The sequence below is a fragment of the Equus przewalskii genome, chromosome 5 (assembly GCF_037783145.1).
Source record: "Equus przewalskii isolate Varuska chromosome 5, EquPr2, whole genome shotgun sequence".
NCBI lineage: Eukaryota > Metazoa > Chordata > Mammalia > Perissodactyla > Equidae > Equus > Equus przewalskii.
Window position 1 is genome coordinate 45,850,236 of NC_091835.1, and position 19,682 is coordinate 45,869,917.

Consider the following 19,682-nt stretch of genomic DNA (forward strand, 5'->3'; position numbering starts at 1 on the left):
GTATAAACTAAAATTCAATAACAAGAGGAAAACTGTAAAATCCACAAATATGTGGAAATTAAACAACACATGCCTGATCAACCTATTGGTTAAAGAAATCAAATGAAAAATCACAAAGTATCTTGAGACATTATAAAAAATGGAAACACAATGTACCCAAACCTATAGAATACAACTAAAACAGTTCTAAGAGGAAAGTTTATAGTGATAAATGCATACATTAAGAAAAAAGAAAGATCTCATATAAACAACCTAACCTAGTAACATACACAATATCAAAACTGAATCATGAATTAAATAGGCCAATAGTGAGTACAGAGATTGAATCAGTAATCAAAAACCTCCTAAAAGAAAAGCCCAGACACAGAGGCTTTTCCAGTCACCAATCTTTCTTAAATTCTTCCAAAAAATTGAAGAATTAGCAACACTTCCAAATTCATTTTACAAGGCCAGCATTATCCCTATACCAAAGCCAGACAAGGATACTGCAAGAAAAGAAAATTATGGTCCAATAATTCTGATACACATAGATGCAAAAATCCTCAACAAAATGCTATCAAACCAAATTCAGCAGGGCGTTAAAAGGGTCATATGCCATGATCAAGTGGGAGTTATCCCTGGGTCACAAGGATGGTTCAACACACACAAATGAATAAATGTAATATATCATATTAACAGAATGAAAGATAAAAATCATATGATCATCTCAATAAATACAGAAAAAGCACTTAACAAAGTAAAACATCTTTTCATGATAAAAACTCTCAAGAAAGTGGGCATAGAAGAGATGTACCTCCACTTATTAAAGACCATGTATGAGAAGCACACAGCTGACACTAAACTCAATGGTGAAAGACTGAAAGCTTTTTCTTTAAGATCAAGAATAAGACAGGGGTGCCCATTCTCAGCACTCCTATTCAACATAGCCCTGAAGTCCTAGCCAGACAAATTAGCCAAGAAAAATAAATAAAAGATATCCAAATCACAAAGGAAGAAGTAAAATTGTCTCTATTTGAAGATGACAAGGTCTTTTATAGAGAAGACACTGAAGACTCCACTAAAAAATTGTTAGACTTAATCAACAAGTTTACATTGCAGGATGCAAAACTCAACATACAAAAATCAGTGATGTTTCTATACACTAACAACAAGCTATCAAAAAGAGAAGTTAAGGAAACAATCCCATTTACAATAGCATCAAAAATAGTAAAATACCTAGAAATAAACTTAACCACTGTGGAAAAGCCCTATAGACTGAAAATTGCTAGACATCAATGAAAAAAATTGAGGAAAACCCAAATAAATGTAAAGATATCCCATGTTCATGGATTGGAAGAATTAACATCATTAAAATGTCCATACTACACAAAGTGATATACAGATTCAATGCAATCCCTAATCAAAATTCCATTAGTATTTTTCACAGATGGAAAAAACACACCTAAAATTTGTATGAGACTAAAAAGACCCCAAAGAGAGGAAGCAATCTTAAGCAAGAACAAAGCTGTAGGCATCACCTTTCCTGATTTCAAACTATATTACCAAGCTATATTTTTCAAAAGTATGCTACTGGCATACAAATAAACACATTGACCAATAGAACATAATAAAGAGTCCAAAAATAACCACATGCATATATAGTCAACTAATCTTTGGCAAGGTCATCAAGAACACACAATTGGAAAAGTATTGTCATTAATAAATGATACTGGGAAAAACTTGGGTCCACATGCCAAAGAATGAAAATGGGCCTCTATCTTACATCACTCATAAAAATTAATTAAAAATGGATTAAAGACTTAAATTTGAGACCTGAAACTGTGAAATTCTGAAATGAAAATATAAGGTATAAGCTCCTTGACATTGATCTTGGTAATAATTTGATATGACATCAAAAGCACAGGCAAGAAAAGCAAATTTTATAAATGGGACTACATCAAACTAAAAAGCTTTGGCACAGCAAAGGAAACAATCAGCAAAGTGAAAAAGCAATCATCAGAATGGGAGAAAATATCTCCAAACCATTTATCTGATAAAAGTTTAATGTCAAATATATATATGAAATGTATAAAGCTCATTAGAAAAAAAATCCAATTAAAAAATGGGCAAAGGACCTGAATAGACATATTTCCAAAGAAGATATACAAATGACCAACAGATATATCAAAAGATATTCAACATCACTAATAATCTGGGAAATGCAAGTCAAAATCACAATGAATTATCACCTCACACCTGTTACATTGGCTTTAATCAAAAATACAAAAGATAAAAAGTGTTAGCAAGGACATGGAGCAAAAATAACCCTTGTACACTGTTGGTGGGAATGTAAATTTCTACAACCATTATGGAAAACAATAAGAATCTTCTCAAAAAATTAAAACTAAAACTACCATATGATCCAAAAATCTCACTTCTCTGTATATAGCTGGAGAAAACAATATCGGTGTCTCGAAGAGATATCCATACTCCCATATTCATTGCGGCATTATTCACAATAGGCAAGGTATGAAGACAACCTAAGTATCCAATGATGAATGAGTAGATAAAGAGGATCTGAGATATATATATTCAATAGGATAGTATTCAGCCATGAGAAAGAAGGAAATCCTGTCATTTGTGACAACATGGATGAATCTAGGGGACATTAAGCTAAGCGAAATAAACCGAACAGAGAAAGACAAATACTATATGATCCAACTTTTATGTAGAACTTTAAAAAAAAGTTCAAACTCATAGAAACAGAGGGTAGAATGGTCATTACTAGGAGCTGGGGGATGGGGCAAAGGGGGAGATTTTAGTCAAAGCCTTCAGTTATAAGATGAGTAAGTTCTGGGTTCTAATATATAGCATGGTGACTATAGTTAATGATACTGAATTGTATACTTGAAGCACCCAGTGGTTCGATCTTCCTTATCATGCTTCAAACAAAGTAAGTTCCTTTGGGAATATCTTTTAAGTTCTCTGTTCTTACGGACTGCTTCTCCTTCTGGGCAAAATCTCTCAGCCATTGCTCTAGAGGTGAGGGCATGGCAATGACCTGCTTCTCTTGGATGGATACCTCTGATAATGAGTAGACTGCTCAATGGGGCAATAGCTTCTACTTTTCAAAACTTACTTCTCCCAGAGTGGAATCTCTGCACTATGAGTGAGATAGTGCAAGAGAGATCTGGGCCCCGTTATCTTAGCCTGCTATGGCTAGAGTTGAGCATCTGTTCTGAGTGAAGGCTGGGTGTATAAAATGAGCCGCCCTCAATTTCCCACATTTGCTAGGAATTTAGCCTTTGGAACTTGGAGCTGGTGGGAATAGGAAATGTTTCTGGCTTGTCCCTCCCAGTAAGAAATATCTCCCAGGACTTGGAAATGAGAGGAGAAGGAGCCCTGTTTTCTAGGCCGTTTTCAACGAGATTTGAGCATCTAGCCACTTAGATGGAGAGGGGAAAAGGAGGGAGCAGGTCATAGCTCAAATGCCACAAACTCTTTTTATTTTTATAACAATTTGGTAGATTTTCTGGAAATATGTTTCTTCGTTTGTTGTGTATCCTTAGGACAACTTCCAGAGATGTTAAATAGTTGAGTTTTAAAAAATAATTTTCAAGAGTTATGGTTGTTTTCTGAGGTGCATCTTCATGAGGCTCCTCATACTGCCCTTCTAGAAGTCTCTTAATGTTTTTTATCATGAATTTGCACAATTTTGGGAAAGAATCTAAGTAGAAGAACTACTTCCAAAATTGCTATTAAAACTGAAGTTCCAAGTTTTCCATCACAGAACATTTATTCCAAAGTGTAGGACCAGTGGAAACTAGCAGAGAGAAAATAACTGTCTGTTATTTTAGACATATTAGTGTGCCTGTTCTTATTTAATAACATTGAATAATTATGAAAATGATGTGCAAAATAATCAAATTTATTTCAGAGACTACTTTAGCCTAGACTTGGAAAAATATGGGCATGGAATTTAGAGATGAAAGAAGCACTTTATATCAATAAATGTTATTATTGGATAAATTTTAGTATTAAGTAGTACTTTTACATTCATGTTATATAAATTATAACCTAACTTTCCAGTGTTCCAAGCTATGAAATTTTATAGTAGAGTCCTATAGAATAAAGGTTTTTGCAGATGACACACTTGTTATGACCCATGTGATACCACAGAATCATCTTTCAACTTCTGTTAGAAAGGTGTGCACTCACTCTGTCCCTTAACATTTTTTCCCACTTATTTTTATGTTAATTGTTTTAATTGAACATGTCTGCTGATTTTTAAACTTCCTTGCTTCAGAGATCACATTTGTTCTTTTTTTTTTTTTGGCTCTTACATGTCCTTGCCTGTTACAGACACTTGAAGAATATGTGTTTGATACTGATAAACACTTACACTTATACCTTTAAGGCCATTCATATTTGTGTACTCTGATTCATACGTATGTACTTTTTAACTCCATTTATTATCATAAAGAATATTAACTGTTTCTTTTTTTTCTTTAAATATATGAGACTATTTTCTTTTGACTTTGTCAAACTCTTTTACCTCTAAAGCAGACATACTTCTTAATTTATAAATCTACTCACTTCCTACATTTTTTCAATATACCGCTAGATATTTAAACTAGATAATAAAACATAAATAATGCCTTAAATTTCACCTCATCTATTTAACCCAACTATCTTTAACCTGAAAATGAGTCGATTATGTTTTTATGCTCAAAAAGTTGAACTAACAACCAAAGGTTAAAAACATTGTTTTTGTAACATGATGTTCAAATCAATTCTTTTTCAAATGAGGCATGAAATACCCTATGTCAGATTAAATTTTATAATGAATGATGTATCATTCACTTGTATTTATAATATCATGACAAAGTTTACATGTAAAATTAAGCACAGCTAACTGTTATTCTAGGATATATGAGTTGGAGTGAGGAGGGTATGTCAAAATACAAATCCAACAACAAATGTACATCTATTTCTGCCTACAGGCTGTGATTCTTTTTCAATAAAGAATGTTTGAACAACTTTCACTGGTGGAGTGCTGTTGCTCTCTGTTCAAGGATTAATTAAAACATGTTCCAATAAAAACCTTCAGCATGAAAACATGGAACCAGATCATGTTCTGTGTGCTGCACCTTTTATACGATAAGCCATACTCCCCTTCAATGGATGCACATTGCTTACGTTTTAGAACTATTAAGCTAGGATAATTATGGAACAATCTAGGCAATGTTCAATAGCCCATGTAGATGCCTGACAGGGCATGTTGTCTCTTAATTAGGAATTTGAATGCCTAATGCTTGTATATTAACTGAAATAATTGAATAGATGTTTTACATTTCTTTTACTTTTACTGACATCAAAGCCAGACTAGCTAGAATCATGTGCTTTAAAAAGAAAAATATTTCATTATATGTTACATAGGAATTAAAGATGTGATGAATATTTAACAGATATTGTTTTATTAATTTTCTTTGCATTTTCTAGCCCAATATTCAATATGGCATTTTGCAGATTCTGATACATCCTGTATCACCTCCTATTACAACTTGAAATCTAAATTAAATGTTCCACTTTTTTCCTAAATATCTGTTCTAATTAGGTTATATAAACACTCTGTGCATTTGTATGAGAAGGGTGTCACTAATATAGTATAAACATGTGTATTGCTTATATTTAAAGTGCTTGATCACTCAGTGTTTTTCCACAACTATAAATACAAAAGCTGTTTCTAAACATAATAAATTGCTCTCTCTTAGGAATATACATCATGACCTATTTCCGTAAACGTTTTTAGTAAGAGATATCTTGATGTGCAAAACCTTGCAGACATTTTATGTAAATTAGACAATATTGTACCAAAGTACACCAGAGCCATGTTGTTTTTGCTTAATATTCTGAGAGGTGGATTATTTTTGCTGGATATATGATGCAAAATAAAGAACCCTATATAGAGGTCAATAGGAACCTTTATGTGTTTCAATATATTTCTCCCCTTACTTTGCTCATATACCTTGTTTATTTGCACGACTTTATGCGTAAAACAAAAAAGATATTATTTGGGAACTATGTGCTGTTGTGCTCTCAGATGTTCAATCAGATTAATATTGATTATATACAGAAAGACTTATTGCCTTCAAGGACTCAAAGACTTTTAAAGATATACGTTTTGGTAAAAAATTATTTAGCAATCAAAACAGCCTATATTATTTAGCTCAATTTTTTTGAAGAAAATATGGAATTTGTCTTACACTAGAGAGTTGTGGGGTTTAGAAATGTTGAATGTCAAACAAAGAAATGCATATCAGCTTTTCTCCTAAACAATACAAATTATTCCACATTAGATTAATGTGATAGTCATGCAAAGCATAGGGAGTAGATGCCATCTGGAAAAACAAAGCTATAATTCAGAAGAAGATGAACTCTCCTTGCAAGAAAAGAGTTGAAAATCATAAACTATCATAATTTTGTGTTATAATTCAGAAATGCAGACACTCTTTCCATTTTTAAGCAGCCATTCAGCATCTCCTATTTTTTGCATCTTATTTTGCCATTTTAAAATCAGAGAACCCATATGAATATGTTAGATTGATTTAAATAACATATCAACTCTTCTCTTGTCATTTTTGTTAGGATATATACAATAAATAATGCAGATATTGGCCCATATTTGACAGGATAATATATATACTGTAATGAAAAAATAACAGCAAAATTATTAATAGAACAGAAAATGCTCAATGCCCAACAGCCATTGCCTCTGAACAACAACAAAAAAATTGAGTCATATTAATGTATTCAACAGTACCTTGTAGACATATCAGATGCCATCTGTCATTACATGCTTATTATGATGCTGAAATAGAATTATGAGGTTTTGCTGACAATTGCTACAGAACATAGTATGTCACATTACACATTATTCTTCTTTTTGGGGGGAGTTGTATTTCATTTCCACTTTGTCTATGGATAGACTAAAGAAAAAAACATGAGTCATATTGAGATTGCACTAAGAAATCACATTCTGCGACTTGTTAGATGTACACCTAGACATAGAAATATCCTCTTCTTTGATCCCTTGTTCTTCCTTTCACAACTTCTTTTTGATAGACATAATTTTATTTATAAAACTTTAGGAAACTATATTTTTATTTCAAAATATTCTTTGTTACAAAGCAATAAATCCTTTTGGAATGGAAATTTACAGAAAGAATTATTTACAGGAATCAACTATAATTACATATAATTCATGCTGCAGCTGCTTATGATTGCAGTTTTCCCCAGGACCTTTCCCTACTTATAACCAGCCAAGAATTGCTCCTTTGCAAATGGTTAATCGGGATAATAATTTTTCTATAACTAGATGCAATGGGATTAAATGATTAGTGAGAAACTTTTTTCCGCCATAATCAAAAGAAAAGATAAATTTGGTCTAAGAGAAAAAATTTGATAAATACCTACTATGTGTAGAAAATTGAACAAGGTGATGCAAGTTAGGATGCAGGAAAAACAGAAATCACAGTCTCTACCTTAGAAGAATTAAAAATCTTGCTAGAGGATTAAAAAATAACCATACATAAAAACATTTGTAATGGATCACATTGAGAAAGTACAAAATATAGATTTACCATGTTCCTGTTTTCCTAAGTAAAAGGCTCATTTCTTTCACAAAAATGAAAAAGTTAAAAATTTCTTCACATAAACTGGCCCATAAAACAAATGCGATGGTGGATCTTCCCTGTGTATGTTCATGTTGTTGAAGTTCCAAAGACCATATGACGCAGTGAGAATCCATGGAATTTGGAGTTAATAACAATGGAGTTCAATATACAGTACTAGTACTTTGTAACTAGAGAAATTATTTAACCTATTTGAGGCAAATTGTTTAACCTTTCTGAGGGTACTCCCAGTTAAAATAAGGATAAATATCTATTTCTTGATTCTTATAAAGATTCATTCAGGTTTTGTTCATGAAAGCCCAACTTGTAGCACATCCAGGAAAAAATAGGCTATTATGATGGCAGAATGCAATAAGTAGCACTGTGGATAGAGGTTTTTGCCTTCTGGGCACTAGAATCTGTTATTATAACAATAACCATAGACTTAATATTGTCTATTTATATATGATATTTAGCAATGTCCTCCATTTAGCAATTTATGAAGAAAAAAAGCATTTCTGGAGAGTGATTGAACCAATATTGTACAATTAAATCTTTGTACATTCTAATATCTACACATATATACTATATTTATATACATATATAATATATGTTTGTGTTTATATTTGATTTTATATAACAAACATAAAAGTTTATTCAAAAGAATCTGAAAGAAGTGTGTAGTTCTCTGTCCCAAGGAAAATGGTAATATCCTTTAGCATCTATTCAATCTAGGTCATCATCTATGTGTCAAGTTGGAGAAATCTTATGGTTTGTGAAGGTATTCAAAGTATTCAAAGAACTATGTGTATTGAGTCTCTCAGTAAACTGCACTTCCTCGTGTTCACACCCGATGTGGGCCCCACCTCCCGGAATGTTCTAGCCCTATGATTCATTTTTAACAATGAATGCAATTAAGTGATTCCATGAGGCTTCCAAGGATAGGTCACAAAAAAAGCCTTATAGCTTCCATCTGGGTCTCAAGAAAACCCTGCTCTATAAGTGGCCGGACAAACATATACGGGGTCTAACTATCTTGAGACAGATAAGGAATCTCGGTTGTGTTACTGATTGTCAAGGAGAGAGTTCTATGCCTGCACCGTGACTGGATTTGGTTCGTTGAAAGTTCTGGCTTTTCCAGCAGTTGCCTAGAAGGTTCTGATACTCATTTCCTATGGGCAGCAAAGTTAGGACCCCAGGAGTCTTGTTGACCAATGGGAAATATGATACAGTAGGAAACCTGCGGATAAACTGCTGCTCTCCTTTCTATTGATGGGATGTTCCAAGATGCAACAATTTCATACTGCCTCCATGAAGATATCCCAAGAGACTCAGAAATTAGCTGTGCCTCAGTGAAGCCATCCCAGGAGATTCAGAAACTAGCTAGTCTTTTGGAGAATCTATGGCTGACTCAGTGATAAACCTTGTGTTACTTCTTCCAGCTACTACCATTTTCTTCTCTTTTTTTACTCACTGTTATTTCTCTGACTCATCCTCTCCAATAAAACGCTAGTATGCAAGCTTTTGCCATGGGCTCTATTTTCTAGAGAATCCAAGTATGACAACCAGGAAAGGAACACTATAAAATATTTACTTTGCCATATGGAAGGACAAATTAAAGTGGAACAGACTGAAATCTCAGGCATTAGGTGACTCGAAAAGTATTTTGGGGGGCTGACCCCACGGCCTAGTGGTCAAGTCTGGCACGTTCTGCTTCAGCAGCCCAAGTTTGTGGGTTCAGATCCCGGGTGTAGACCTACACCTCTTGTCAAACCATGCTGTGGCAGTGTTCCACATATAAAACAGAAGAAGATTGGCATAGATGTTAGCTCAGGACTAATCTTCCTCAAGCGAAAAACAGGAAGACTGGCAACAGATGTTAGCTCAGCGTGAATCTTCCTCATCTATCTATCTACCTATCTATCTATCTATCTATCTATTTTGGAAATTGCATATTTTCCAAAATATTTTGGAAGTCTGAGGTTTACTGAGTTTAAATGTTTTCCCTTGGTTACATAGTAGCCACCAGCCCCCTGTTCTGATACCTGAATACAATGGTATCTACTCTGGGTTTGACATAAGGCACAGAAGACAAAATGCTTTTTGTGTAGGTATGCTAAATTTAGACCCTGATTTTACTTTTAAGAGGAATTCAGATTTAAACATTAGCTGTATTAAAACAATGCAAGTTTTCATATGAAAACAACTTGCTGTAAACTGTAATGAACCCTTACTACTTATATTAAAGAGAATGAGATATTGCATAAGAGATGTCACTTCCTTCTGTAAATGTAAACATTTTATGAGGCAGGAAAAGTCCTGCTACAAAATCTGTACCTCAGCATATCCAAGACAAGGGCTGGAAGTCAGGAGAATTAGCTGCAGGTGCTTAGGGTTTAGAACATGCTGAAGGGACGAAAGGCCAATGTGTTGGCTCCAGGTTAGTTCTTATGATCAACTATTCTTTTTATCTTCCCATAAGACCACCTCTCTCGTTTGTTGCAGAGGATGGGAGGGATAAGAGGAGGGGGCCAAGAAGGCGTTAGAATGTTTGATTTCAAATAGCAATAGAATTCCTCAGATGATAGCCCTGTAGCAATGAGAAAAAGCACATTAGCTTAAGCAGACTGGGGAGGGCAGCAGGGGTGGGGCACTAGAATTATTCACGTAATTTAAAGCACTAAAAATAAATCATGACAATGGCCTATTCAGTGTTTAGACCTGTGCGATTTCTGGCCCCTTTCCACACATTTTTCTTTTGTTTATCTCCTGAGAGATGCCCACATGTGTACTATACAAAGAACCGAGTCATAAAAGCAGAGGCCTGTTAGCCTCCCTGAGGACCAATTAATGGTGCTCCAAATCTTGTGGGCAGGCAGATAAAAAGGATAGAGAGAGTGAAGGGGAAGAGAATGAATACTCAACTAGAGTAGAGCAGGAATTTTTTTTCAGATGTTGGAAAGGGACTTCTTTAGCTATTCTTATCTAACTTCTTTGGGGTTTGTGGGTGTTTTTTCTTTCTTATTTTTTCTCTCTCAACGGCTTCTATAGTCCTTCTAGTTGTAATGTGAACAGAGAGAAAAGTAGTACTTCAAAATATCAATTAGTCTTTCATCTGAACTGATGACAGCACGAGCCTGGTTGAAAAAAAAAAAAGGGCCATTTAGAATGTTTCTGTTCCTCCTTTCATATATTGGCAGTTTTATTGATAGGTGCTTGAGTTTCTATTACCATTTGTATCTCCAAGCTGGATATTACTGTGAATGCAAGGAGCTTTGTAGTTCAACCTTTAACTCCAATCTCACCCCCTACGAGTCCACAGGCCTTTGAACAGCAACGGAGTGGCACTTTGAAATCAGGAGTTGAAAGTGTTTGACATGGAAAGGGGAGCTTGAAAGTCTTGCTCTTTGAACCTTTTCTTTTCAAAGTCCCACAGAAAGTACAGGCAGGACAATAATGGGCAGGCTGGGGGCTCTCTGGGTGAAGAGGGGCGATGCGGTAATGAGGATTTAAGTGTTTACCTAGCTCCATCCTACTCTGCTTCCTCTGTGCGAGGGAATTAAAGCTGCCTTAAGATAACACAGTCACCTTTTGGTGACAGTACTTGGATTTTTTAATGTGTTAATTGATTCATTACCTAACGATATTATGAGAAAAATTCAGCCAGCCTGTGAAAATTAGAAAGTGGACATCAGAATTCTCTCTTGCCCAAAGAAGTTGGAAGAACGTGGCATGATGTTCCAAAACTTTCCACTGAGTGGGCAGTGGTGATTTCTGAAGCTAATCTACTGAAAGGAAATTGTGTTGCTTCACATTACTTGGAAAGGGATTGGTCATTACTGTGGCACTTCCTCTGTTTGACCAAGTAGCCGACTAAGTTCTAAATCCACCATTTGTTTTAAAACCACATTCAGATCATTGATAAGTATGATGAGGTAAGATTATACCTTAACTTTTGGGAAATTTAGCTGTATGTCAACAGAATGAAAGGGTAAAGTTGCAAGGAATATAACTTCACACGTATTTTATATTTTATTAACCATTCTTTGAGTATAAAGAATCTTCCAACTCACTACCAGCACAGCAGTTTTTAAAATGTTTTCCAGTACTGATGCATCTAATCTGTCATGAAGTCCATCTTTTAACCAGGGCACATTCCTTCTGAACAAAGTCCAGTTTATGGGGATGGAATGCAGAAAGAAAACATATCACAAAGCAAAGAAGTGGGTGACATTGAATTTGATGCCTTAAAAATAATAATTTGCAATACTTTTGGTTTGGTGGCTAAAAGAATTAGCAGTCATATCTTGCAAAGATTTAAATGAGTGATCATTGTCATCTTTTTTGTGTGTGTATGAGGAAGATTGGCCCTGAGCTAACATCTGTGCCAGTCTTCCTCTATTTTATGTGGGATGCCACCACAGCATGGCTTGATCAGCAGTGCTGTGTCCTCCTCCCAGATCCGAACCTGCCAAGTCTAGGCAGCAGAAGCAGAGTATGAACTTGAACACTAAGCCTCCAAACTGGCTCTACCATCTTTTTTTTAACATTGTATATCACTGTTAAATTTGATGATGATAAAAGTAGCCAGAATATTTATTAAGCACCTATTATATAACAGACATGGTACGTTACAATCTGCTTTACAGATGTTTTCCCGTTAATCATCTCTATAACTAAGAGATGGACATGGTTGGTTATTCTTATTTTACAGATGATCTTGAGGATTCTAGAGGTTAAGTAGCTAAAACGTGATCACAAGGCACAAAAGTAGTGAAATTAAAATTTATATTCAATCATTCTGATTTCAAAATGGATGATTTTTTAACTGAATGGCAAGTAAGCATCAGAAGTTTATTTATAAGAAAAATATATTTAGAGTAAGGTAAATGATCAGAACATACTTAGATCATTTCCTATAACAATGACAATTAATATCATGATGATATCAGTGAATTGCTTTCTTAAGGAGGAATTAAAAGGCATTTTAGTATAGTTTTAAGGTTTTGGAGGATTAATGGTATATCCCAATTCATAAGTGGGAACCCTTTCCAAATATTCTGATTAATCACCAAAAACACATAATTCAATTGTTGAGAATGATTAAAATGCACAGGATCTGGAAACAGCTACCTAAATTCCTTATATAATAACTTTTAACTATAAATTCTCTCTCAAATTATTATGAATCTAAAAGCAAATTTTCATTAAAGCATGATATTTTGTGATGCGCCAATACCAAAGTAATTTGTCCCATTTTTGTGGCCATTTCCTGAGGAGGAAAAAAAAGTTGGACTGAAATATCAGAACTCTCTGGGCTGCTACAGCTTATTGATTGGATAAAGAGTACTTTTTTTCCTTGAGCTTTGAAATTCAAAAACACACATTTATTTCCTCTCACAAAGTGGTGTTTTGTTTGCATAACTAATGTTCACTATACGGTGACTACATAATACTGGGTTAAAAATAATGACAGTTACTCTAATAAGCATAGATCCTCGTGAAATCCCTTCTCGCAGTAGAATGTTTCATTCCCTCCACAGGCTTCTTGGAAAACTAATTTGTGCTTTAGTGTTTTCTATTTTCTGACCTATTTGAAATGAAAATATTTTGTTACAGTAAAAATACTTTTATTATTTAGCTTAAGCACAAATATTTACAAACATATACATAAATACATTGCACAATACCTATATATACATACATGTGCCAGTATATTAAATTAGGGGGAGTCCTGGAGACAGGCTGCCTGGGCCCTGGATCCTGCCTCAGACATTTCTTAACTATGCAACTTCGGGCAAGTTACTTAAGCTCTCTGTACTTTTACTTGACTGCAAAACGGTGATAATTAATATGAGAAATTCACAGGGAAGTTAAAAGGATAAATGAGAAAACAAAAATAGTGCCAATAAAAGTTAGCAACTATTGTTATTAAAGATATCATGTCTTGATTAAGTGTTCTAGTGACATAGTAACCATAGATACCAAAAGTTTGAATGTGGCTATAAATAACATTAATGTTTTACATTTCAATTTTTTTTGTCTTGGAAACACCGAATAATTGTAATTATGCTATTTTTAATCTATTATTGTTATTTTCATTACTACTTATAAACTAAGTAACTAACACAAAAAGTTTAAATAGCCCAAGGGCAATTATACAAATTTAATGCTATTAGAACACATATTTTCTCATTGAATATTATTATACTACAATACTCATGAAAAGAAAAACAAGGAAATAATAATTTGACCAATTCTGAGACCAGTAGGTAGCATCCCAAGAAACCTCTCGATTCAGATTCTGCTTTGCAACAAAACTTTAGATGTGTGTGTGTGTATGAGTATGTGTATATGACTTTATTCAAACATAACCAACTTTAGATTGGCAATATTGAAGCCTGTGAACAAAAGAAAATTCAAGTTCTTCTTTTCTTTCCAAATGATTAAATTTTCATAATGAAGTGTTAAAGCAGAGGAATAGGGTTGGAAAACAGAATAATGAAAATTGCAATAAGAATTTGATGTGGGTGAAAGATTGTGTCAAATATCTTCTAGGAAAATATTTTTGAAAATTAGCTAAAAATGAGCATGGTTCTCCTTATAATAAAGTTATTTTATTTTATTCAAAATTCTAGAAAACTAGTGATAATGCATTAATTTCTTTATTTGCTATTAAATCTCAACAATCTGAAATGATATGTGTTGACAATGTCAATTCTGTACACATCATTTCCTAGTCTAGATTCTAGATACAAAATGCTTTAAACAGTCACCACTGAATCAAAACTGATTCTTAAGATCTTGTCACTTTTATACAACTTTAAATCACTTGTTTTAGAAGATACCCAATTCTGAAAGAGGTTGGAAGCTTTATAATTTCTTATTTAATTAGGAAACGCAAAAATCTTCTTCCCTTATCATCTTCTTCTACTATTTTCCTATTACTGAAGAATTTCTTTCCTTAAATTAAAGAAAACTAATTATATAACCTGATACATTTTGCACATATAGAAATATATATAAGTGCAAATATTAATATAGATACTGACACGCAAAGTTGCTGCACAAGCACTTTTGATTCTGGCATATTTTTTTCCTGATTGACCTTGTGAACTACTCAATTGATAAAAGCGCTTCTTCCTGATGTTTTATCTTAACATTGTAGTTTTTAAGTGAACAATATTCTTTGCAAACCAATCAGCCATCTTTATAACAAATACCAAGAGGTGTACTTCTTATAAACCAAAAGGATCAAATGTTATTTAGAAAATAACACACAAAAAAATTCACACCATATGGAATTTTCCTTCCCCCATATTTAATTGTATATATGACCACATAATAAAAAACATTTACATAGCTAATGGATTGATTGAACTCCATCTGCCAGACTTAACCTTTTCAGAGGGAGCTGGTGAATGAGTCTGAGTTTGACTTTCACTGGGTCTCAATTTTTCTGTAGGTAAGATAAGGTTTCCTAAAATCATGTTTAGAAAGTAACTTTGAGATTTATGAAACAAAGAAGCCATGGATTGTTCAACACAATTCCTTTTCACAAAGTTATCCTTTAGATCAAGTCTTAAAAATTACCAAGGGTTACCCATAGACTTTGATAAAAATTAAAATTCCCTAATTTATGCCTTTAGATCTTGGATATAAAGACTCTGTATAGCTAACCATCTCCTTAAGATTTCAATGTGTTCCTAGGTATAAGGAACAAAAGTCTAAAAACTTCTTCTAAAACGTTAATGTTGTGTCTATATGGCAAATTATTTTTAAGCAACAAACTATAGAGAATTTAATTGAGTTTTCATTGAAAATCACCACCTTTCTATCTTCCTGCTTTTCTTGCTGATTATTAGCCCTGAAAATAAACTGAGAGTGATGGCACACCAAATTGGGTGACTCTTTCTCCAAAGAATTCATTTTTAGTGTAAACTGAAATAAATAACCTTATTAGACAAAGTTGAAAGACCCCCCGCAAGAACTCTCAGATTTCCTGAATGAAGATTTCACTCCACATCTATTTCGATGAACTACTGAATAAATATTTTAAGAATATTGACAGATTTAACCACCAATATGTTTTTCTTTTAATTTTTGTTACTATTGTTGCTGTCATGTAGATTAGCACTTCACAACACCTATCATCACCACGCTCGGCAGCAACTGCATGGGATCATAACCCAAAAGATTAACAAGCAAGATTCCCGAAGGTAGATTTCTTAGTTCCAAATCCTGGCTGTATCTTAAAATTGCTCTGTGACTTTGGGCAAGTTTAACCACTGGTTTCCAGTTTGAAAAAAATGAGTATAATAGTATCATCTACCTCATAGAGTGCTAGTGAGGGTCATATGGAATAGCACACATGATGCTTGTGTCTTATTGTTTGGCATATGAAAAACTTCAGTAAATGCTAGCCATTATGATTGCTATTATCATTATTATGAAATGAGTTACATTAAAGAAACTTCAGAACAAAACTGAAATACAATTCTATGACACTGTTGAATAACTCATACGTTCATTTTTTTCATTTAGAAAGCACTGCCTACAGAAGATCCTATCTTCTCTGTTGTCCCAAGAGTATTTTACATTAAACTTTCATCATAATTGCTAAAAATAGTTTTATGTTTTTTTCACATTTAGACTTTTTATCAAAATTATCATTTAAAGAATTACTTGTTACAAAGGACAGCAGTCCTCTACACTTTTACCAGCTAATTTCACAATTCCTAAAGGAAATAATTTTCAACTACAGGTAGTCCTCATATAGCGTGCAGAGCTCAACAATAAAAATGACTGTGCAAAGCAAAATTATTCAAAGCCATCTTAATAAACAACGGGAAAATGCTAATTGTTCTGTGACCTTTAAAACTTTTTGTCAAAATATTAAAGACACTTAGTGTCAGTTATAAGTATATAGGAAAATGAAAAAAAGTAAAACTAGTATTTACTTACAACATTGTAATTTTAAAAATTGGAAACTTTGAAACTAGAATTTATTTATTTTTTTAAAAAACTCATCAAGAGTAGTTTAAACAGTACTTGCCTTCTTGTTGTTAAACATGTGATACAGAGTGAGCATCTTTTCTATGCCTTGCTGAATTGTCATCCTCCTTTCTAAACTTGGTCAGTTTTGAACATTTCACCATTTGTGCTTTGAATATTGTAAAATATCTCCAAGGATTCCTATAACATAAAATTCTTACCAGCATCACTCCCTCTGATTCATCCTTTTCATCATCACCACTTTCTGCGTTTATGTCAGTCAATTTTCTTTTGCTTAGTTCCTGTGGCTGCATATTTAGAGTCTCTCAAACAACAGCGTTGTCAACACTCTCATGGTAAGCTATTTTTTCTATAACCCATTTATGTTTGATTAAAATTTCACCTCAAGCTTTATCATTTTTTGTTTACTTGTGCACTTTCATCTAACCAATTACCTGTTTTCATTATTCATTCTTGCAAAAATGTCACATGACTTTATCACTGCAAGACAAGGAGGCAACACAACTGCACACTTTTCCATCTTTGCATAGGGTGAATAACAGTCACCAACAGATTTTGAAAGTAGTGATGTGATTGGTCATTCATCATGAAGTACATCTATTATTTACATAGTCATTTGTGGAGCAAAGAGATGGCAGTGAAGTCTTTACATTATGCCATTCCTCACAGTTAGTATACCATGGTAACTGAAATTTGAACCACGTCTCAGGGAACTGGTGTCATTTAACTAAACCGTGGTTACTGAAATTTGTCCTTAATGGAAACCTGCAAAGGGAACACTGCCTACATTTTGACTATATCTTTTAGAACTTACTTCTATGCATCTAAATAGCACAGTTATATTTGTACATTTTTATATTTCAGCTTTAGTGATTTTATTTTGACACCCCACTATGGAAGAGGATAATTTAAGTTTCTGTTACCGCCATTTCACCATTGACCCCATACATGTCCATGCATACACGTGTACACATTCACACAAACACACACATTTTTGTACCCACATTTTCCAGTTAAAATGTATCATAATTTGGGGTTTGTCAGGTTAATCTAGATTATGCTGCAGTAACAAACAATCCCCAAATCTACATGGATTGCAACAAAAAAGTTTAATTTTTTGCTTTAACAAAGCCCAAGGCTGATCCAGGAAACTCTCCAGGGCCACTGTCATGACGGCAGCATCTCAACAGTTTAGGCTGATGGAGGCTTCATAATTCAAGAGTTACATCTTTTGGAAAGTGTGTCTTCTTTGGTCAATTCAGCAAGGAAAGAGTGCTGGGTGTGCTCACATGGGCAGTTAAAGTCCTCAAACCAGAAAGGACATTGGTAACTTATGTCCACAACCCGATGGGAAAAACTCATCATAAGGCCTTTCTTAAGTACAAGTACCCAGGGAAGTATAATTCTCCTTTATATCCAGAAGAAGAGAACTGATGAAGATTGAGTAATAGAAGTCTACTACTTAGTTCAGTAGTCAATGTTCACATTATTTATTTTTTTTCTTTTTAAAGATTTTATTTTTTCCTTGTTCTCCCCAAAGACCCCCAGTATATAGTTGTATATTCTTCGTTGTGGGTTGTTCTAGTTGTGGCATGTGGGACGCTGCCTCAGCATGGTTTGATGAGCAGTGCCATGTCCTCGCCCAGGATTCGAACCAAGGAAACACTGGGATGCCTGCAATGGAGTGCGCGAACTTAACCACTCGGCCACGGGGCCAGCCCCAATGTTCAAATTATTTAAACTATATCAATACTACTCTTACCAGAGAAAAGCATTATGATATAATTATATTTTCTGTTCTAAATAGTCTTTTTTTTTCCCTTTGGAAGCAAAAATTGTCCTTTTTTCCCCTTATTTTTCTAGGTATTTTCATTAATTCAATTCTTAACACCTTTTAATTGTCTGAATCTCAATATATTCATATTCAGCTGTTATTCTTAAAACTTCATATCATTTGTTAAATCCTGGAGATGTCTGAATTGCTCTGATTTGTAGTGATCCAGCTTTATATCTAATGCATAGTTTCTCATTACGGAATCTCCCTCCTTCTTCATCTTCCATATTATTCTTTTAACTTCTCTCTTGAGTTGAGCATCGGATTAGGTATTCAGTGTTTTTATTCTTTTTTATCTCACTTAGATGAAGAACATTCTTTACTTGTTCTCAGAGAAAGGAAACCTGGGAAATAAATGTTTTGAGAACTAGACTATTTGAAATCTCTTAATTCTACCTCATATATAATTGAGATTTTTACCTTATAAAGTTCAAGAGTAGAAGCCATTTCCCTCACAATCGTGAAGTCACTGTCCTTTTTTATCCTGCTTCCATTGCTGCTGCTGAATAGTCATTACAGTTTAGTTGTGAGATTTTTTTGCCATCTCTCTCTAGAAGTTCATAGCATCTCATCTTTGTTCCCAGTGTTATGAAATTCTGTAATAATATTTTCCTTTCAGTCAGCCAATTTTCAACCATTGTTCTATGCCTTTAATAGCCCCTTTTAATTTAGAGACAAGTTTTTTGATTCTACTAAAATTTTAAAATTTCTCATTAAGGGGCTGGCCCCGTGGCCGAGTGGTTAAGTCTGTGCACTCCGCTGCAGGCGGCCTAGTGTTTCGTTGGTTCGAATCCTGGGCGTGGACATGGCACCGCTCATCAAACCACGCTGAGGCAGCGTACCACATACCACAACTAGAAGGATCCACAACGAAGAATATACAACTATGTACCAGGGGGGCTTTGGGGAGAAAAAGGAAAAAATAAAATCTTTAAAAAAAAAAATTTCTCATTAATTTCCTCCCCTCTAACATTTTTCTTTCTTTTTCTGGAGCTGTATTTATTGAAATGTTGGATGCTTTTAATACTTCTCTAATTTTTCTACTAATTTTTCTTTCTCTGATTTAATTCTAAATTCTGGAACATTTACTCAACATCTTCTGCCAAATTCCCTATTGTATTTTTCAGGTCTGTTATCATGTTTTTAATTTTCAAAAGCCCTTTATCTCCTAAGGTTCATTT